This window comes from Pseudorca crassidens, chromosome 15 (assembly GCF_039906515.1).
Source record: "Pseudorca crassidens isolate mPseCra1 chromosome 15, mPseCra1.hap1, whole genome shotgun sequence".
Taxonomy (NCBI): Eukaryota; Metazoa; Chordata; class Mammalia; order Artiodactyla; family Delphinidae; genus Pseudorca; species Pseudorca crassidens.
In genome coordinates this window covers 66,266,302-66,289,457 of record NC_090310.1, presented here as the reverse complement: position 1 = coordinate 66,289,457, position 23,156 = coordinate 66,266,302, and the positions used below count along the sequence as shown (strand labels likewise).

Below are 23,156 nucleotides of genomic sequence, written 5' to 3'. Positions count from 1 at the left end.
TAATATCCGCACCACCTCTTCAAGCTCCCATGACATGAGAGAATACCCAGGAAGGGCTTAGCAGGCCCCTGCGGTACCCTCAGTCCCTCCAAAGCATCCAAAGGTCACCTCTCCTCCAGGAAGTTCACCCTCCATGCCTCTGCCACCCAGTCTGTCCCTCCTCTAGCCTGCTGGGCCCACCACACATCTCTTGTCTCTACTTCTGAATTTGGAGTTCAGCTGTGATGAGGCTCTCTGACCTCTCCAACAAGACTGTAGTTTGTCAAAGATGGGAACCTTGCCCGTCCCTTCCTTTCCATCGCTCCTCCCCTTCTCCCTCTCCCGGCACTTCCCCCACAGCCAGGCCCCTGCACAGGGCTGCGCATCCCAGAGGCTCTCACAGCCCACTCTAGTGGCTTGAACACTTGGCCACTATCTTTGGCCAAAAACAATGTGGGTCGGATGACTGTGCATATTCTAAGGAGCTGGTCCCGCTCTGCTCCCTCGTGGGAAGAGCCTTCAGTGGCCACAGTTCTCTGATGAAGCAACTCCAATCTCTCTGCCTGACTCTGCAGTCCTTCACAGCCTGGTCTCACCTGCCTCTTCAGCCTCATCCTCAGGGTCCCTGCGGGGAAGCTCAGTCAGACTCAATGGTTCTGGGCCCCCAGGGCGCGGCGGTGCTGGCACTGCCCCTCTGCTTTTGCAGAGCTTCTTTTCTCTCCCTGGGCGACCCTCTTTCCCTTTCCCACGGTCATTCTTTCAGCCATCCTCCAGGAAGTCCTTCCTGATCCCCTCCCCTTTACAATAAGCCCTCCCAGCTAGAAGGAACCTCTTGGCCTCCCCCCTCCCCCCTACACTCTGCCCTCCAGCCCTGGGATGTGTGAATTGCTCCCCCCAGTGCCCAGCTCAAAATACGTGCATGGTGTAGGTCCCTGGGGACACATCTGCACTCTCAGAGCCAGAGGCCAGGGAGCAAGCCGGAGTCAGGAGTTCACCCAGGATACCAGGACCCTGCCGATGCTGAATCCTGCTGACCCAAACTCCACCTCGGCTACATTTCTTAATGGATCTCCATGCTCCTGCTGCCCCGGGTAAATCAGCCCTCTCCTAAGACGTCTGGAAGCCATACTCCTGGGGCCTGAACATAAAAGATCTGGCCACGTTCCCACTGGATTCAGACATCCACCCAGCCTCCCATCGGGTGCCTGAAGTGTCAGCTGAGGTTTGCATCATCACAGCATCACAGATCCCTTGCAGTCTGAAGAGACCTTGGAGAGGATCACACTGAGGCTGAGAGCAGTGGGAGGCAACAGGAGAGAGGCTATGTGTGTTTGTCTGTGGTCCCCTGCGCCAGAAGATGCTGCAGCGACACCATCAATCAACATCACCATCGCAGAGAGCCTTTGGGACCCCTCTACGTGCTGGCACTGTGTCTAGCAATATGCGTACATTTTCAGTTTTTAATTTCTTACGTCTCTGTAAGGCAGAGATTATATATTCCACCTTGATTTTACAGGGGAGGAAATGAAGCTCACAGCAGATAAGCCATTAGTCCGAAGTCACACTGCTAGTAGGTGGGGGAACCAGGATTCAATTCTAGGTTTGCCTGATTCCACAGCTTGTTTGTCCACCATTAATCCTGCATACATTTGATTTAACACAAATTTACTCTAAAGATGCTGGCCATGCTTTAGTTCCTGTCTGGGAAGTAGTTACATAAATATGTGTAAACTTATGATCTGTGTACTTTTCTGCATTTATATTATAACTTCAATAAGGTTTATTTTTTTAATGTTTTTGTCCCAGAGATGAATCTATGCTAGAGATTTTTGGGGTGTGAAATACTCTTAGTCTGAAGCTAGAAAGCTGGGTTTTGTTTTTTTTTCTTTCCAACCATCTTTCCATTTCAATAGGGACTGTCCTAAAGAACTCATAAACCCCCAAGCCAGACCAGCAAAATTTCACCTGCTGTCTGTCCGCTGCTCAGACTACAAACATTTTCTTGCACTTACATTCCCAGCCCAGGTGCCACCTAGCCAATATTCAACTTCCAGGAGCTGGCACTGCTCTGCAGTTTTTGCAATCCTCTCCTCATCCACCCATCTGCCCCAGACAGCTAGACCAGCCGCTGCATCACTGTTAATCCCCAGCTTCATGAAATGGCCAGGCAGCCACGTCTGGATGTTCCCATTTCCTCGCACCAGGCCAGGCTGGGCAGAGAGAAGCCGTCTGTGTATGTAAACCCAGGCTTCTGCTTGGGCAGCTCTTGCCAGACTCTCCTGGCCAACTGGGCCCTCTGTGGCTTTTATCTTCCTGCCCAAAATAACCATTAGCTTCAGTGGTCCTCTGGGCACAAATCAGACTCTCGTGAGAGCCTGTGGCAGCCTGAAGACAGGAAGGGCACGTTATCCATCTCTGTTTCCCCAAGGCACCAGGGCAAAGGTTTGTGGGATTTATTGAGAGCCTCTGTGTGCCTGGAGGGACCTGTGTTGGGGGCATGGGCTCACTAGAAAACACGGTCACGTTCTCCGGAAGCTGAAAGTTTAAGGAAAGAGAGGAAACAACAAATCAGCCAACCGCAATAGAAGGCTAAAATACTAAAGGTTGTCAGAAAGGGAAAAAATGTTTTGGGAGTTCAGAGGGGAAAGAAATGAGAGAGGAGCAGGTGTCAAAGAAAGCTTCAAGGCAGAGGTAGCATTTAGGTTGAGCATTAAAGGCAGGCCAGAAGGACAGTCCAGACGGAGGAGATAGCATAAAACGAGGCACAGGGTTGTGGGAAGTACAGGGGAGACTCAGGAAACTGGCTTTTTTTTTTTTTTTTTTGGCCGCACCTCGTGGCTTGCGGGATCTTAGTTCCCCAAACAGGGATTGAACCCAGGCCCTGGCAGTGGAAGCGACAAGTCCTAACCACTGGACTGCCAGAGAATTCCCAGGAAACTGGCCTTGAATGACCCAGAACCAAGGATGCCAAAGGTTGAGGCTGGGGCTGGAATGGCATATAGTGCCAATGGGAGCCTCAAATGGCACACCAAGGGTTTCCTGCACTGTCCAGCAAGTAGCCACACGTGACTATTTACATTTAAATTAGTTAAAATGGGATAAAATGTAAAAGTCATAGCCACGTGTGGTTGATGGTTACCATATTGGACAGTGCAGACGTAGAACATCTCCATCACCAAAGCCAGTTCCACTGGACAGCGCCGGTACACACAGCAGAGACACCAGAAGACTTTGAGCGGAAGTACGACATGATCGGAGCTGGGCTTTAGGAAGATTAATTTGTCCCCGGTAAAGGGTAGGTACCTGGAGGTAAGAGAGGCCTGGACCCAGGGCAGGCATTGCAATAATCCAGGTGAGATCAATAACCACGTCTATTCCCTGGGTTCCTCTCTTCCTATCAGTGAGCAGGAAAGCAGAGAGCCATGGTTCTCAAAGTGTGGTCCCTGGAACAGCAGCATCACCCAGGAACTTCCCGGTATGCAAATCCTTGGGCCCTATCCCAGATCTACTAAGTCAGAAACTGGGGGTTCAGAGCAGCAGCCTGTGCTTTTATCAGCCCTCTCCTGATTCTGATGCATGCTCCTGGCATAGAGGCTAGGAGCCCACTCTGGTTCCAGACTCTACACCTCTACACCCTGGAGTCGGAAGACCTGCCTCCATGTCGTGCATGTCTTGGCTCAGCTGTTTACTAGCTGTGCTTAATACCTTTGTGCCTCAGTCTTATAAGGATTAAAGGAGTTAATACATGTATTTGTCTGAGAAGAGTGCCTGGCCTATAGGAAGTGCTCAATGAATGTTAATTATTATTATTTATTTTTTTTTTTTGCGGTACGCAGGCCTCTCACTGCTGTGGCCTCTCCCATTGCGGAGCACAGGCTGCGAACGTGCAGGCTCAGTGGCCATGGCTCACGGGCCCAGCCGCTCCGTGGCATGTGGGATCTTCCCGGACCGGGGCACGAACCCGCGCCCCCTGCACCGGCAGGCGGACTCTCAACAACTGCGCCACCAGGGAAGCCCAATGTTAATTATTTTTAATCCTCATGGGCCACTTCATCTATACTCCTATGGTACAAAGTTGAATTCCTCCCACAGAAAATGGACCAGCATCTGTCTCTACCTGCCTGTCCATCATACAATATTCCTAGGCCCACTCCCCATCCCACCATTTACTTTTCTCCAGGCCCAGAGTGCCAGTTCTTCTCCCGGAAGGCAGGGGCACTTCCTGTGTCAAGGGAGCATTTCCACCAGGGGAGAATGTCAAGGCAAAAGGGGCAGATTGAATGTCCTGAGCTAAGATGTCCCGGTAGGAAGCAGGTCAGGAGATGCCCCAGGAGTCTTCCCCTACAAGACCACCTGCGAATAGGATGTCTGGAGGTGAGCACCCAGCTGCCCACTGCCACTGAAAGCCTCAAGCCTTTTCATTTGGACCCATGCCAGCCAAAAGGGCATAGGAAATGGTGCCTGGGGTTCTGTCTACTGTAGGTGGCTCAATCCTGACTCGGGGAACTAGCCAGGGAGGACAGCGTCAATAAACCTGGTTTCTGATCTCGGCTGTGAGATCTCGGGCAGTCATTTTCCTCTTTGGATTCAATTTTCTTGCCTCTAATGTGAGGGTGTTGGACTAGTGTGTTCTTAACCTTTTATGGGTCATGGTTTCCTTTGAAAATGCAATAAAAACTGCAGAGCTTCTCCCAGAAAAATGCACATGGGCACACATCCAGACACACACACACACACACACGCACACAGGCACACGTGCATGCACACACACACACCTTATTATGATGTCAAGCATCAAGAAACCTCATGAAACCCATGCATAGGTCACACCTTGGGTCCGTGGACACTTGGTTAAGAAACCTTGGCTAGATGGTCACTAGTCATCATGATAAGAAGTCAGCTATATTTGTATCTAATTTAAAGGAACCCTGTGTTAAAATTTTCACCAAAAAGATGAGATGTGAAATGGGCTTTCATAAGATTCAGTTGTTGATCGGCTAAATGCTATGCATCCCTCCAAGAGCCTACCTCCACCCTTGTCATTTGGCCTTGGCAGTCTCTCCACACTGTCCCCCCCGACTCAGCAGAGAGTGAGCACATGGTCCTGAAAGACACCCCTGCCCCACCAGCTGTCTCTGGCACTTCCCAAAGAGTAGACAGATTGTCCCCGGCCACGAGAAGGTAGAAGAGGAGGAGTCTGGCCTCTTGTTACCCCACCCCAAATCCTTGGCTCAGATGCCAATCACTAATGACACTCCAAGATGCCACCTCCAGCCCCCCCAAAACACACACACACAGCGCCACGCCCATGCCCTCCCTCGCACAGCCACAGCCAAGGGACTGCACTTCCAGACACTTGGTGGTGTGGCCACTTGGAACAGGTGAGGGTTATTTTTAAAGGCTGAGTGACAGGACGGGTGAGAGCCGTTCCACTCTGTCAGAGCTCCCGCTGCCACCACCAGCTCCGATGAATCACTACCCACTACGCGAATGTCCACGTCTGTCAGCATGGCCAGACAGGCTGCCTTGGCTTCTGGAACGAATGCCTTGGATTGGTGACCATGCTGATCACACCAGCATGAGCCCAGGATCACACCAGGGGCAAGACGCCCAGCCTGAGCTAGTGCAGCCGATCCAGACCGACAGCCTCTCCCAGCCCAGCCCAGTCCAGCCAGTGCCACCAGGCCACCAGGGGCCTCTCTCTGCACAAGTCCTTTTAGAGTGGCTGTTGATACCTCTTCCCCTGCCCAGTCTATCTGTAAGCTACCCACTCCCACACCACTGCAATCTGGTTATGAATGGGCACCCAGTCAACCAGGCAGACTTAGATAGTGTCAATGCAGCCATCAGCTGGTTTCATCTTTCTGGAGTAAAGGGTCCCTTGGCAGTGAGAGTGCAGAGTCCCAACCACTGGGCCGCCAGGAAAGTCCCCTCTGGAGGGCACTTTGGAAAAGTGCATGATAAGCCTTAAAAATGTGCATACCTTTTCATCCAGAAATTCCTCTTCTATGAATTTATCTGTGAGACCAGTGGATATACTCAAAGATGTAGCCATAAGAACATTTGTCTGTTGTATACAGGAGTCTTGTATACCAGAGTGAAGTGGAAATTTGGAATTAATATAAATGTCCAAAAATAGTGGGTATTTTATATAAATAGTGATAACACATATCCTGAAATACTATACAGCTGTTAAAATATAGTGTCATGGATCTATATGATTCTATGTAATAATGTTCATAACATAATGCAGAGTTTTTAAAAGCATATGGGACATGTGACCCAATTTCTATAAAGTATGTGCATGCATAGAAAAAAGAAAACTTGGAAGGAAATGTTCAAAACATAACGTTCCCAGGGATTGTTTTATGATAGCGGAATTTCTTCTGTGCTTGTTTGGGTTTGGTTTTATTTCATTGTTTATTTTCTGCTGTGTGTATGTGTGTGGACATATATTATTTATATAAGAGAGGCAACAAGAAAGGCCCATAACCCTCAGCTCACTCACAGGTTCTGGCCTGAACCATCTTAGCCCTTCCTGGAATCTCAGCAGAGCCCCCCCGCCCCCCGCCACTTCAGCCACCACTCTTATCAAGTCTCCCTCTGGCTTTGAAATTTGCTGCCTTCCTCAAGTTGCCCCCTGGGATTTCACTAACTGGGGGCCCCATCCAGCCATTGCCCAGAGTCCCCTGACACAGGCCTCCACAGTGGAAGTCCCCTCCTCCGAGGCCCCCTGTTCATGAAACTCATGCAGACAGGGAGAGTCCAATCCCGGAGAGAGTGTGTCTCATTCTACAGTAAGAGAAATAATAATTATTATAATAAAGATAAGAGTGGTAGTGAACCTTCACATTTACACTTTGTCTTCCTTTTTATAGAGCACTTTATTGTACACATCTCACTGAACCCTCCCAAAGGTTTGTGAGGCAGGCATTATTATACCCATTGTACAGATGAGGCCCAGCAAGTATAGCTGCACAACATTTGCCAAAGGTCCCAGAGTGAGTCAGGATTCAAATGCAGGTCTGAGATTGACACAAAAGGAGTTAAATGGAAGAACTGAACAGGTTACCCTGAGCCCACTTCTTAGGAGCCGAATTCTACAGAGCCCCTCCGCCCAGCTGAGCTCACAGTTGCTATACCACCACCCCCTGCCCAGAACCCCACAAAAGCCCTTCTGGGGCCACATGCCCTGCATCTCCACACCAGTCCATCATTCCCTTCCAGCTCTGGCAACGGGTCCTTGCTGCCTCCTCGGGTCTCCTAGCAACGCGACATCCTGTGGCGCCTCTCTCTCCACCTCTGGGCTCTCCAGCTTGGGCCTGTCTCACTGAGGGAGGGGGCAGCCAGCAGGCTCCTCTCACAGGGGTTGTGGCACCCATGTGTGGTAGGGGCAGGGAGAGGAGGAGATGGCATCAGCCTGCATGGCCCCCACTCTGGGCCTGCTCCCAGCTCCACACTTGGGGCACTGGCTCTGGCTGTACTTCCCTTTTCTTGAGCTCCTGACTATCTGCCGACTGGGACAAAAAAAGAAGCTGAATCCTAGGGTTTGAATTCTGGTCAATTCCGATGTACTTTTGCATTTCTGAAATACATGGAATCTTCCCATCTGAATATTAATATTAAAAATAGCAGTAATAAGTACTAGTCACAAAAGAGTTACTTTATTCAGTGCTCAAAACCACCCCTGAGAAGCAGGAGCTAGCATCCCCATTTTACAGATGAGGAACCTGAGATGAAATCTGCCTAAAGACACTCAGCTAAGGAATGCACGAGATTTGAACAAGTGTGTCTAACACCAAAGCGTATGCTCTGACCACCGTACCACGCCGCATCTCTTAGAAATCATCTGGTCCCACCCTCTTACCACACAGATAGGGAAACTGAGACCCAGAGAGGGGAAAGGATTTGTAATCATCCAGCATTTACTTATTTACTGAGCAACTACTGTGTGTGATGCATGGAGCTAGAAATGTGAATAATAAACTATTTCAATTCCACACTGTTGGATAGATGGGCAGTGACTATTTACTGAAAATTGTCAAAGCTGAGCAATGGGTTCATGGAAGTTCATTATAATATTCTCTCTAGTACTCTTCTGCATGTTTGAAATTTTCCATAATAAAAAAGTTTTTTTTTAACATCTTTATTGGGGTATAATTGCTTTACAATGGTGTGTTAGTTTCTGCTTTATAACAAAGTGAATCAGTTATACATATACATATGTTCCCATATGTCTTCCCTCTTGCGTCTCCCTCCTTCCCACCCTCCTTATCCCACCCCTCCAGGCTGTCACAAAGCACCGAGCCAATATCCCTGTGCCATGCGGCTGCTTGCCACTAGCTATCTACCTTACGTTTGTTAGTGTGTATATGTCCATGACTCTCTCTCGCCCTGTCACAGCTCACCCTTCCCCCTCCCCATATCCTCAAGTCCGTTCTCCAGTAGGTCTGTGTCTTTATTTCTGTCTTACCCCTAGGTTCTTCATGACATTTTTTTTTCTTAAATTCCATATATATGTGTTAGCATACGGTATTTGTCTTTTTCTTTCTGACTTACTTCACTCTGTATGACAGACTCTAGGTCTATCCACCTCATTACAAATAGCTCAATTTCGTTTCTTTTTATGGCTGAGTAATATTCCATTGTATATATGTGCCACATCTTCTTTATCCATTCATCCGATGATGGGCACTTAGGTTGTTTCCATCTCCGGGCTATTGTAAATAGAGCTGCAATGAACATTTTGGTACATGACTCTTTTTGAATTTTGGTTTTCTCAGGGAATAAAAAAGTTTTAAAAGGACTATAGAAATTGATTATAGATTGACTAAAGAAATTGATTGATTAATATGTAAATTTTAAGTCTAGCTGGACTAGATAATCAGTAAATCACCCAAACTTGGGGATATTTTGCTCTGTTTGGTTTTTTTTAACCAGGCTGTCCCATTTTATAAATTTACTTATTTATTTATTTTTGGCTGCATTGGGCCTTCGTTGCTGCGTGCAGGCTTTCTCTAGTTGTAGTGAGCGGGGGCTACTCTTTGTTGCAGTGCGCGGGCTTCTCATTGCAGTGGCTTCTCTTGTTGCGGAGCACAGGCTCTAGGCACGTGGGCTTCAGGAGCTGTGGCACGCGGGCTCAGTAGTTGTGTCACGGGCTCTAGAGCGCAGGCTCAGTAGTTGTGGCGAATGGGCTTAGTTGCTCCGTGGCATGTGGGATCTTCCCGGACCAGGGCTCGAACCCGTGTGCCCTGCATTGGCAGGCGGATTCTTAGCCACTGCACCACCAGGGAAGTCTGCGCTGATTGTTTTGAAGTTCCGGAAAAGGCAAGTGTGCTGGAACCCACATCATAGCCTCTCTTTCTCCATTCTTCTGTAAAATTCTCTGCCTCTGTGTTGTTGCTAGGAAACCAGTGAGCCAGGAGAATCCCACTCTGACTGGCTGGGCCTTCTCTCTTCCCACACTGCCCCTTTGGGGGATACAGTGCCCCTGCCCCCAGGGGAACTGACCCTACCGGGCAGGTTTTCTGTGGATCCGCAACCACATGACGCAGAAGGAGATCCCATAGGCCACTGGGAGAGAGGCAGCTATAAATCCAGAGAACCATGATTAGAAAGCAAGTTACAGGCCTCTCTCTGCAGGTTTCCAAGTCACAAAAACTTCTTAATAATCAGAGGGGCTTTACTCAAGTTGCTCAAAGTTTCCAGAGAGGGTGAACACAGTCTCGAGAGAGAATAAACACACACAAAGCAGGAGAATGACAATGTGAGCACGAACGAGAGAAACTACACAGCAGAGGCAGAAAACGTGATGGACAGGTGGAGAACAAGAAGCCACTGGGAGGCAGTACAGCACGATGGTCAAGGACTGGCAGCAGGTCAGAGCTCCAAGCCCTGCTCCAGTGCTTCCCAGCTGGGAGACTGAGCAAATAACTTCGCCTCTCTGAGCCTTTATTGCAAATTGCAGCCTCCGCTGCAAATTGCAGATAATTCTATCACTGGATTGTATTCACGATACAGAGTGAATGTAGGCACTGAATGAGGCAAGACATGTCAGTGCTTAACCCAGTTCCTGGCACATAGTAAGCACACAATAAACAGTGGCTTTCAAAATAAGTGCTGGGCTTCCCTGGTGGTGCAGTTGTTGAGAGTCTGCCTGCCGATGCAGGGGACATGGGTTCATGCCCCAGTCCGGGAAGATCCCACATGCCGCAGAGCGGCTGGGCCCGTGAGCCATGGCCGCTGAGCCTGCGCGTCCGGAGCCTGTGCTCCGCAACGGGAGAGGCCACAACAGTGAGAGGCCTGCGTACCGCAAAAAAAAAAAAAGTGCTAACCGTCTAATCCAGCAATTCCACTTCCAGGTAAATTTACCCAAAAGAATCGAAAGCAGGGTCTCGAAAAGATGTTCGTACATCCATGTTCATAGTATTATTCACAATAGCCAAGAGGTGGAAGCAACACAAGTGTCCGACAACACTTGTGTTGATGAATGGATAAATGGATAAACAAATGGATGAATGGATAAACAAAACGCAGTATATACATACAACGGAATATTCAACCTTAAGAAAAGAAAAGGACGTTCTGACACATGCTACAACATGGATGAACCTTGAGGACATTATGTTAAGTGAAATGAACCAATCACAAAGGACAAACACTGTATGATTCTACTTATGTGGTATATGTAGAGTAGTCAAAATCGTAGATACAGAAAGTAGAATGGTGGTTACAAGGAGCTGAGAGGAGAGAAGAGTAGAAAGTTATTGTTTGATGGGTATAGAGTTTCAGTTTTACAGGACGAAAGTTCTGGTGAGAGATGTGATGACGGCTGCAAAACAACGTGAACGTACCCAACGCTGCTGAACTCTACTCTTAAAAACGGTTAAGATGGTAAATTTTAAGTTATGAGCATTTTACCACAATAAAAAATGTTTAACAAAAAGTGCCAGTCTGAAAACCAAGGAAGAGAGTAAAAGACTAAGAGACCAAGCTAGAGAAAGAACTGAAAAAGTGAGAGTATACTAATACAGAAATGGGGTGACCCAAAGAGGAAACACACACTTTGCATGCGCACCCTTGTAAAGCCACGGAGCATAAATGGAGGAATTTTCAGTAGAGACTTGCACCTCCAGGATGCTCAGGGTCTGCTCTCTATCCTCAATTCTGTCCCCACCGCGTGGTGCTTCTCGTCATCACTGGAGCACAAGCCTGTGGGAAAATTTAGCCTCATTCCTCCACCACTGCCCAGGATCCTCAGAGAAACAGGAAGGATCAAAGCCCAGAGGAAGTGAAGGAAGAAAGAACGTGTAGAGATGGCAACTTCCAGGCAGCAGAGCAGCATGTGCAAAGGCCTTGAGCTATGTGCTACATGTGGGGAGCACTCCAGGGTGGCAGGACCCTCTGGTATAATAGAGGAAAGTGGGAAGGAGAGAGTGGGGCAAATGGTAAAAGGCCTTTAGGGACCAGCGACCACATGCTGGGCACTGTCCTACATCATCATCTCAGTAACCTTTAATCTTAACAGGCAGGTATTAATGTTTTATGGAGAAAGAAATGCAAATTCAGACAGATAAAGTAACTTACCCAAGGAAACACAGATGGTAAACATAGACGGTAAACAGAGAGTAGGGATTTAAAAACCAGCTGACTCCTAACCTCATGCTTATTCCTTCAGCCCATGGGATACCAAGACATAAGACCAAGACCAGGATTCTACAGTCAGAACCCCAAATCCCACGCTATCCTTCACTAGCTGTGTGATGTGGAGAAAATTACTCAACCTTCTCAGCGTCTGTTTCCTTAACTGTTAAGTGGGAATGACCAAGCACCTGTGTCATATGGTTTTAAGAGAATCAAACATAATAACGCAAGAAAAGTGCTTTGCATGCGGTCATCCTAAGAAACACAAAGTAGCTTTTATTATTCATTATGCTTAGGCCTCTAGGCACCCGCCAGAGAAACCACACACAGACTTGCAGCCATTGTCTGTCCCTGGCTGAGGCTAGTGCAGTCTTTGGAGCAAAGGCAGAGGCCAGACTCAGACCCCAGAGAGAGCGAAGAGCCCAAGCTGGGCAGGAACCATGCAGGAGCATCAGGAAATGACCTCCTCCACTGTGTTCTTGACTCCGTGGTCCACCTCAGTGGCTCTGCAGATGCTCTGTGGGATGAAACCTGAGCAGTCTCCGTTCTCACGGGACTGGACATAATAGAAACTACCAGGGCTGCCAACTCACCTACCCACTGGCCTACACCATGGGCTGACCTCCACCCCACGGCAACTTCCGGAACCAGGTGACCTACGGTTGCAGAGCCTCAACACCAGGAAGGCCTTTGGAGACCATCTAATTCCATCCCTTGTCATACAGATGGGAACACTGAAGCCTGGAGATAAGTGGGAACCTGCTTAAGGTCATAATGTGAGCCAGCGGCAAAGCTGGAACACAACCCTGAGGTACCTGTCTCCCTGTTCTACTGGAGTTTCCTATTTTGCCTTCCCTATTTTTTTGTTGTGTCAACTTTGTTTAAATATTAAAATTTCAAGAGGTTTAGTCACCCCGATAAGCCTAACCCTGGGGTGTTCGCTTCATGGGAAAGGCAAGAACTTTGGGGACAGATATACCTGGGTGCAAAGCCCCGCTCCACCACTTCCCAGCTGAATGGGAGGGCAGCAGCTAAGAGCAGAGCTTACAGTCCTAGCTCTGCCACTTCCTGGTGGGTAAGTCCCTATACAATCATTGCTTCCATTTCCTCTTCTGTAAAGCCTCCCTCATACAGTCATTTGAATATAGAATGAGAAAAATATTAAGAAAGGACCTGGGGCTTCCCTGGTGGCGCAGTGGTTGAGAGTCCGCCTGCCGATGCAGGGGACACGGGTTCGTGCCCTGGTCCGGGAAGATCCCACATGCCGCGGAGCAGCTGGGCCCGTGAGCCATGGCCGCGGAGCCTGAGCATCCGGAGCCTGTGCTCTGCAACGGGAGAGGCCACAACAGTGAGAGGCCCGTGTACCGCAAAAAAAAAAAAAAAAAGAAAGGATCTGGTACAGTGCTTGTTCAATAAATGATGTCTCTTGTTAGTACTGCGATCTTTAATGCTATGATTGGATCATGTTGCCAGCAGATAGCAAGAAGGTACCTCCGTCTCAAAGCTCTTGCTCTCTCAGCTCCCCTCATGGAATCATGGAATGTTAAAGCTGGCAAGGGCCCCATTTTACAGGTAAATCGAGACCCAGAGGGAAATGACTAGCTCAAGGTCATGGAGCAAGTTAATGAGAACGTTGAATGAGAGCCCAGATCTCCTGACTCCTACGGACTTAATTCCATAATCACGAGCTCTTACTCTCCAGGCAGCTGTGTTTGTGCGTGGATTTGGGGGAAAGGGAGGATGGTCTTTTAGACCCCAAATACCAAAGTATAGCTGGCTTCAGCCAGAGTGGAACTAGAGCAGCAACCCTGGCATCATGGAAGGCCCAGGGCAGAAGCAAGGCGGGGTTCCGTGCTGGCAGACCAGGCCAGCTTGGCCAGCGAAAGTGGCACTATAGGCACAGCTCGGAGTCCTCTCACCAGTTACAGAATAAAGTAATTACGGGATTAGGGATAAAATTAGTCACCTGTGTAATTATTTTGCTTAGAACAAGAACAGAAAGGGCTTTTTTAAAGAGTTGTTCCTTGGCCCCTCCCAAGAGTATTGCTGCAGAGACGCAGATGAGATGACCAACCACACACACAAACACATATACACATGGCAGTGATGGCGCTTTTTGGACGGGGCTGCTGGGCTTCCTGTGCCTCACAGCAGGCCCACACCTATCAGTGAAGGCCAGGGGCTACATCCTCTGATGCTTACATTGTGGAACACCTTTGTCACATTGCAGCAGGGTACACTGCCTCCCCTCAGGGGCCTGCACCACAGAGAACCTGGTGATACGGTCTCTTAGGCCCCTCCCCAACTGCACCATAATTAGATCTGGGTTCCCCTGACCTTTCCTCCATCGTGGAGGTTGGTGGTACAATTCCAGCAGTACCTGGGGGTCCACTAATCCAGAGATGCCTCCAGAATTGGCCACTGTGGTAGGCAGAATAATGGCCCCCGCAATGATGACCACATCTTAATCCCTAGAATCTGTGACTATATTACTTCACGTAGCAGAAGGGACTTTGTACATGTGATTAGGTTAATAATTTGGGGATGGATAGATTATCCTGGATTATCCAAGTGGGTCCAATGCAACCACAGGGTCCTTATAAGTAAAAGAGGGAAGCGATGGAGTGAGTGTCAGAGAAGGAGGTGTGACAATGGAAGCAGAGGTTGGAATGATGCCATTACTAGGAGGGGGCCACAAGCCAAGGAATGTGGGTGGCCTCTAGAAGCTGGAAAGGGCAAGGTACGGATTCACCCCTGGAGCCTCTACAAAGAACACAACCCTGTCGACACCTTGATTTTAGCCCCATAAGGTCCACTTTCAGACTTCTGACCTCCAGAACTATAAGGTAATAAATTCAGGTTGTTTTAAGCCACTACTTCCCTGGCAATTTGTTACAACAGCAATAGAAAATTAATACAGCCTTGGGACTTCCCTGGCGGTCCAATGGGCAAGACTTTGCCTTCCAATGCAGGGCATGTGGGTTGGACCCCTGGTCGGGGAGCTAAGATCCCACACGCCTTGTGGCCAAAAAACCAAAACATAAAACAGAAGCAATATTGTAACAAATTCAATAAAGACTGTAAAAATGGTCCACATCAAAAAAAAAAAACCTTAAAAAAAAAAAAAGAAAATTAATATAGCCTTGGAGCCCACTTTTCCCTCCAGGATTGAAACCCTCCATGAAATTTTCTCCTCAAGGGCCAGCCAGGGAGATTCCTAGGGCCAGAACATACCCTGAGTCATCTCTAGGGAATAGGCCAGAGAGACACCTTTGGTGGAAACAGCACTCCAGAAAAACGGATGGTTCTGGGAGGAAAGGGAGACACTACCTTACAGCTTCGCTCGGACTCAGCCCCTTGACCACATTCTCCAACAAAGGGACACATCCCCGTAAGGCAGACCATCTGCAGGGGTAGGGTGGCTTCAGGGAAAGAGACTTCCCGGAAAGCAGAAGCCTGAGTGCTGGCCTCAGCTCAGTCTGAGTCACTAGGTAGCTTCCTCTCTCTGAGCCACTGTCACCATGGCTCAGCATCTATCAAGTGCCAGGCTGTGTGCTTCCACACTTTACACGGACTGAAAAGGCCCCACGATGACCTTGCGAGGCGGTCACTCCCATCATGCCCATTTTACAGCCGAGGAAACAGAGTCAAGCAGGTCAAGCGGGGAGCATGGTCTGAACCTAGGCAGCCTCACTCCACAGCCCTATTCTGCCCCCATCGTAGAGTGAATGAGGGGCTGGACACCAGGAACAGGTTCTGCAGACCTGAAAGGAATCCAAAGCGATTCCTGTTCCATCACCCTGAACGCTGGGGCTGTAAAGTGGCACAGCAGTTGAGCAAGATTTACTGAGCGCCTGAAAGGCACCCACAGCCTTTGACCCAGAATTCCCCTTCTGGGTCCCCACTCTCAGAGACATCATCTGAAATGAAGAAAAAACACTTTTAGGCAATATTCATTGCCATGTTATTTACAAGAGAACAAACTGGAAACAACCTGACTATCCATCAACAGGAAAAGGGGTGAATGGATCACATATTTAACGGAATCCTCTGTAATGACACCGAAGGCGGTTTCGCATCCACCGTTAAGTGAAAACCACAGGACAGTCCTGAAGATGAACTGGGGAGGACGATGACTGTGTAAAAAAAGAGCTGGAAGGAAACCAAACTCTCAGCAACACTCAGGAGTCATTTTTTTCCTCTTCCTGTTTTCCAAAATCTCTGTACTGTTATTACTTTGCTCATTTTTTTTAAAAAAAGGGATTATTAAAAAACAAAAAACTGCAATGGAGCCCTGAGGACGCCACACACTGAGCAGTCAAGGAGAGGAGGGGGAACAGGCAAATTCGAGCCAGCCAGGGAGGTAGTGGGGAAGCTGGAAAGAAGGGCGTGGTGTCACGGAGATGAGGGAAGAGAAGGAAGTGGGGATCCCCGGGAGGCACCTGGGAGGCGCTGGTGACCAGATGCTCGTCCCTATGTCCCCAACAGCATTCACAAGACAACCCAGGCACCAGGAAGAATCAGTCATCCACCCGCACACGTTCCCCCCTGAGGAGTCTCAGAGTGGCCAGTGTCCCAGGAGCAGGACTTCCAGTGGAAACCAGGCACCCAGGAGAAGCAGCGATGCTCTGCCCCACAGCCATCCACTCCCAGCCCAGGCCCAGCAAAGCAGAGGAGGCTTCAGGTAGAAGAGCCCGGTCAGGAGTTTCTTTGTCTTCAGGACAAGGCACTCCTGGTCCACAACCACACACCAATTCTGCCACCTGTTTTCGTGGGGACCACATTCTACACAGGCACATACACGGGTGCACTTGCACACACACACACACACACACACACTCACTTCTTGGGCCTTTCCTCAGCCTCTTTGAGACCCATGCCGTAGATGCTGTGCCTCCTTGGTGTAAGCAGACACCCAGCATGCCCAGAGTCACACCACCAGCCTGCTTTCTTTGCCTGAGAAGCCCCTTCCTCTGTCCACCCACCTCATCACAGAGCCCGGCAGACCTGAGCAGAGGAGGGAAGGGCCCCCAGCAGCGCGCACATCCCACTTCACTGTCCCATCCCAGCCTCCCACCACACCCAGGGCAGGCAGTGGCCCGGCCCAGGCGGCAGCTCCCACAGCCCAGTGGTGGCGCGAGGCTGGGTCATAGAGCTAAACGCTGAACCAGCCTCTGAAGACCAATGACCTAAGAAGCCACCTCTGACCATCAATCTAGTGAGTCAACAAGAAGCGGGGCCGAGTCACCCGTTACGCCCTCGTTCTGAGAAAACTGACCTTCCTTACTGTAGCCCACAGTCCAGATGCAGGGGCCACTCTCCCAGTCAGCCTGTGGTAATGAGCATGGCTGGGCGAGACAAGGCCAGTACCAATTAGGCTGCCCCCTTTCCTGCCAGTGAGCTCAGACTTATTACTTTGCTCCATTTTCAGCTCATCTGAAAAATCCTTATCTGAGGTCCCTGGAGGATCTTGAAAGTGTTATTCAAACATTAGCTCTGACACACGGCCTCCCCCACTCAGACATCAGCCGCCCAAGGCAACGCTTTGCTCCCTGCTTTTTGGCGCTGCCAGGAAAGACCAGCGGCTACAGTCTGCCACGTGGCACCACAGGCCCTGCCACCCCCAGCCCTCCTCGGTCTGGACTTTCCCCAGCTCCCTACCTTTTTTAGGGGAGAGACCAGGGAAGGGGACTCGGTGCCTCCTGTAGGGCAGGCGTGTCATCACGTTCAACCTTTGCAAAACCCCAAGGGTGGCATTACCACTCCTGTGTCCCAGATGCAGAAACTGAAGCTGAGCAACCCGACCGACGTCACCCAGCCAGCATGTAGCTGAGTTAGGCCTGGAACCCAGGACTGCTGAGCCCCAGGGTTCTTCCAACCATCCCCACCTGCCCCAGCCCGCTCTGCCCTGCCTGATGCTCCGCCCCGCCCTGAGCAGAGATGGGCATCCATCGTTAGCTACTCCTTGGCATATTACACTGAGCCTGGGTCCAAGTGAAAGGGATGAGACAAGAGGCGCTGCAGGATTTGGGGCTTCTGGGAGAGGCTTCAGAGAACAAAATTTTCCTAGGGGGAAAAAAAAAAACCAATGCTAAGAGCTGGTTGCAACTCCCTATTCTGCCCTGTATCTTGCATGGGCACCTACAAAAAAGAACATGATCAGAGCTCAACAAGAGGCCAGACGGGAGGATGGGAAGTCAAAGAGAAGGTATGAGCTGTGTGGTCAGGGAAGTTGGAGCTGGAAGGACCGGAGAGTTTCGCCCAATGCCTTTGTTTTTACATACAGTAGGGAAACTGAGGCCCAGGGAGGCAAAGGGAACCGCCCAAGGCCAAGAGTGAGTCTGTGGCTCTGCCAGGTCCTCTGACTCATAGGTTAGTTTTCCTAGACCTGGAAGAATGAAGGGCCTGGAGTGGATGCTGCCTGGGATAAATGAAAGAGTGAACGAACAAGGGGACCCATCGCCGCTAGACCTGAAGGAGCAGAGCACAAAAACCTATGCGGTGCTTCCATGGGGACCGCAGCCTCGCTCTAGTCTCTCACCTCCATGGAAGACGTAGGCAGGAGGGAAGCCCCTCCATTCACCAAAGCTCAAGCTCTACCAGGAGCCAATCACAGCCCCGGAAGGAGGCAGAAGCTTTGGTTCCCCTGGCAACGCAGACAAAGGCCTCTGCTCAGCACAGCAATCAGCTGAAGTAGGATGCAGACTGTATTCCACCCCATTCAGACTGGGCTCTCTGCTCCTTTTCTCATAAGGAGGGAACCAACCCAACCCTTCTGGTTTTAGCCTCCGACCTCCAGCCAGGCCTCTGGACCCATCTCAGATCAGGAGGAGGAGTAGGGATGGGCCTCTTAGTTGGGGACTTAGGACAATAGCTGAGTCCTGCCCTGTCTGCGGGGGTCCTCTCTCACCAGGTGCGTGCCCCTGAGTTGGGCTGGGGCCCTGTGTGGATGTTCCTCAGCTCATCAGCCCCATACTCCTCTGAGAGGCCGTGCCAGCTGCGGAGCCACAGGAGAGCCTGGAGCTGGAAGGGTGGCGCCTGGTCCAGGCCCAGCTCCGGCATTCATTCACAACTGGACCTGAGCAAGTCTCACCCGCTTCCCCTTGGGGCCTCATTTCCTCCATCTGTAAAGTGTAAAATCTAAGACCTATGGTTCTTTGGAAAGACAGCGCCCAGTCCACACTCACCAGAAAAATTACTGAGGGCAGGGCATAGGCAGGAGCTTACCTTACACCACTTTGGGGTTTTATTTTTTAGTTTTGTTTTGGCCACACCGCACGGCTTGCGAAATCTTAGTTCCCTGACCAGGGATTGAACCCGTGCCCCCTGCAGTGGAAGCGCAGAGTCCTAACCACTGGACCGCCAGGGAAGTCCCCCTTATACCACTTTTGAAAGTTTGCCTGGCCCCCGGTCCAGAGCCTTGGAATACATAAATCATTCCACTCCCCGGAATTACTTCTTTGTACACACTTTGAGAAGAAGGAAGAAAATCACAAGAAAACTGATGGACGCTGAAAAACCACTTCCAGATAAAACCCCCAGCTTTGGCCACCTACAGGCCAAGCCAGCACCCCTTCCCTTGCCCAGTCCCTAGCCCAGCAGGGACGAGGTGTGCGCAGCATCCCCACAGAAGGCTCTCTTGTCACTCAGGGAGGAATCAATCATTCAGATTTTAGAAAGATTTTCCACACCGAGAGTCAAAACAAAAAAAAAAAGGTTTTTTAGGAAGATTCTCAATTCCCAGAAAAGCCAAACTATTGACATCCAAACCCACATGCACTGGTCGTGCTTTCAGCTCTACGATCCCTCAGGCACCTAGTAAGAAACCCTAAAAAAAAAGAGAAAAAAAAGATAGAAAAGGGAATTCCCTGGTGGTCCAGTGGTTAGGATTCTGTGTTTTCACTGCCGAAGGTGCAGGTTCAATCCCTGTCGGGGAACTAAGATCCCACAAAAAAAAAAAAAAAGAAAAGAAAGAAAGAAAGCCTGCCACCATCCAGGACACGGCTGCTCTCCCCACCCAGCCCCGTACCCATCAGGCCCTGTGCTGCATCCTCTCACCCTTGTCACCCAGTCTCTCATCTGTTCCCTCTTGTCCTTCCACATGCCCGAGTTTAGGCCCATCACTTCCCACCACTGCCGCTTGCCAACAGTGGTGAGGGCCACGCCAACAGCTTGCCCACTGGCCTCCAGGCCTCAGCCTTGCCCTTCCAACCCATCCTCCCGCCACCAGAAATCACATCACGCCATTCCCAATTTAACACCCTGCAGTGGCCCTCATCACCCTCCAGACAAGTTCCAGGTCTTGGCCCAGTACACATGCGCTGCAGGACCTGGGCCGGCCTGTGGTCCACTCTTCTTTTCTTGCCATCCCCAGCGTGCGCAGCAAACTCCCACCACTCCAAAGCATCCTCCTGTTTCATGCCTGTGCATTTTTTTGTTTGCACTTGTGATTCCCCTTGCCTGGAATGTCCTTTCTGAAGCCCCCACTGTTGGATGGAGATAACAGCTCACCTTTAGCTCTCTGCTAAGCCCTGTGCAGGCACCATTTCATTTATCCTCTCCAAGACCCTATGAGGCAGGTACTTAGCGCAGCCTGTTTACGGCTGAAGAAATGGGATCAGAGATGTGAATGAAGCTGGCAGAAGTCACATGGTTGTTAAGGCGATGAGCCAGAATAGCAGTCCAAGCATCAGACTCTTAGGTGGCCCCAGTCCTCTGCGACCCCAGGAACAGTGTAGTGGCAACACAGCTTGTTCCCGGCAGTGCTCTTTCTTTCTGGGCTTTGGGAATAGCCTGCCTCAGAGAGCCTCTGGAGAGGGCCCAGCCTGTTCCTCTGGGGTTGCCTCCAACCCTACTTTCCCCCAACCACACAGCACGACCTCTTCAAGTATAAAGAGTCTGAGCCCCCAGCTCAGAAGTAGAGCTCTACAGTTCCCAGAAATGGCCCAGCTGTGACTCCCAGCAATGTCTTTCAGGAAGTCCAGACTCTTTGGCCTAGCATCAAGGAATCACCAGGATCTGGTACCAGCTTATCTTTTCTTTTTTTTTTGGCCATGCTGAGTGGCACGTGGGATCTTAGTTCCCCGACCAGGGATCGAACCCATGCCCCCTACATTGGAAGCACTGAGTCTTAACCACTGGACAGCCAGAGAAGGCCCCCAGCTCACCTTTTCAACCTTAATTTCCCACTGCATCCCCTGGCCCCATGCATGCGTGCTCTAGCCACAATAAACTGGTATTTACCATCCCAGCCACGTTGGTTGTCACTAAAAGCTGCCATTTACCGAGCACCTACTAAGAGCCATGCCCTGAGCCAGGCACTTAACTAGCATCTCATTTCCCTACAACTCATTCATTCATTCATCCAACAAATACCTACTGAATATCTACTAGGTGCCATGCAATGTGGAGCGAACGTGCTGTTAAAAATAAAAGACAAATGGTTACAAATTGTGGTAAGCGTTGTGAGGAATCAAGGCGGAGGTAGAGAGCAGTGCGGTGGGGCCGGCAAGGAAGGTGTCTAACTAAGCTGAGTTGTAAAGGATAAGAAGGATCCTAGACTGCAAAGAGCCAGGGAAAGAGAATTCAAAGCAGAAAGAACAGCACATGTAAAGGTCCTGAGGTGGGGAAAAATTTGTTAAATCAACGGAAGAAATAAATGACCAATGAGGAGATACATGACTGGAGAGGGGGAAGCAGAGACAGGCTCATTCAGGGCCCTGTAGCCATGGTAAGGAGTTCAGAGTTTATTCTAGGAGCAGAGGAAAGACACTGAGTGACATGGTCTGATGTGTATTTTACGAAGACCACTCTGCCTGCCACTTGGAAAGGAGACTTGAGAATATAGATAACGTATGTAATGTATGCAAAGTAACTGGCACTGTAAATGTTAATCCTCTTTTCCTTCTCTCTCTCTCCTCCCTTCCCAGGCTGGAAATGTCCTCTTTAACTCCTATTCCTTCTCCTGACCTATACATTGTCATAATTTGAATTTTCTGAGGATATAATGATCTGTATAGATATGGACCAGTGAGAGAATGCAATGTACCCACTGTCACAGAGCGGGGCTGCAGCAGTGGTGGACTTTTCCTGCCTTCTCTCTTCCCCCTGAACTGGACCCCCAGTTGATGCAAAAGTCAGGAGGAAGAGGAGGCAGCAAGTGCTAAGGCCTTCCCCCTAGGTTCTCCCCCAAACTCTTCATGGAGAAGCTCTGAAAGCCTGGTTCCCAGGCAATTATGGGCTCAGGATGGCGGGGTGGTGGGTGCCCTGGAGTAAGCCCCCAGTCTAGGTACACTCTCTCCCTCTGCTTGAGCCAGATAAGGGCAGGCCAGACTACAGATAGAGACGGGCTACTTGCTAGGATGCTGGCTGATCCTATCACCTTCCCCAGGAAACAGACAAGGGTTGTGGCCCTCATTCTACCCACTCAGGACCTGAGGCACTCAGTGTGCTATGACCTGCTTAAGGATGGAAAGAACATGGCAGAGCTTGAACTAGAATCATAGTATGTGGCTGTTTGAGGATTACTGAGCTGAAAACTCTGTTGTACAGATGAAGACATTAAGGTCCAAGAAGGGAAAGAGATGTGACATGCTGAGTAAGTGATAGAGTCAGAACTAGGAGTCTAGGGCTTCCCTGGTGGCACAGTGGTTAAGAATCTGCCTGCCAATGCAGCGGACACGGGTTCGAGCTCTGGTCCGAGAAGATCCCACATGCCACGGAGCAACTAAGCCCATGCGCCACAGCTACTGAGCCTGAGTTCTAGAGCCCACAAGCCACAACTACTGAAGCCCGTGCGCGTAGAGCCCGTGCTCTGCAACAAGAGAAGCCACCGTAATGAGAAGCCCGTGCACCGCAACGAAGAGTAGCCCCCGCTCTCCGCAACTAGAGAAAAGCCCACGTGCAGCAACGAAGACCCAATGCAGCCAAAAATAAATAAATAAATGAATAAATGAAAAAAAAAAAAGAACTAGGAGTCTGAGCATCTTCTGCTTTCCAGTTCCCCGTGCAGCCTCCCTTGAGAAAGATGGCAAAGGGGGCAGAGGTGAGGCTGGCCTTGTGGGTGGGGAGGGAGGCAAGGACAGGGCAGCACTGCTTCCTCCGGCCGGCCCTGCTCCAGCTTGCAACCCTCCCACTGTTCATGGGTGCAGCAAAACCTGCCAAACCAGTGCCTGTGCCCAGGCCAAGGGGCAGAGCCCAGAGCTACAGGGGTGTGACTAGGCTGCAGACACCAGGAGCTAAGCGGCAGGGAGGACACAGAGGCCTCTTGGCCTGCCAGCCAGGCCACACAGGCACTGCCCCAGGGCCAGGGTGGGCGCTCAGTGCTGAACTGCTCCGTCACCCGGAATCAGGCACAGCTGGGACTTGCCAGGCCTCCTGTGGCCAAACAAGGGCCTGCCCTCTGCTTCCCCTCCCCCTCTGGACTCTCAACGTGTCAGCTGTCAGTGCCACCAGGGCAAGAGACCCAGGAACTTATCTGGGAGACATGACAGGAGGCAGGGAAATGTGACAAAAATGACACACAAACACTTCTC

The 23,156-nt window shown here is 50.2% G+C and overlaps 1 protein-coding gene across 28 annotated transcripts in view; it reads right to left on the bottom strand.

Annotated features, from left to right (window-relative positions):
• The window catches only part of EPB41L1 (erythrocyte membrane protein band 4.1 like 1), a 126,378-nt gene that overhangs the window by 76,502 nt on the left and 26,720 nt on the right, over positions 1 to 23,156 (bottom strand). The gene's annotated exons all lie outside the window — the stretch shown is intronic.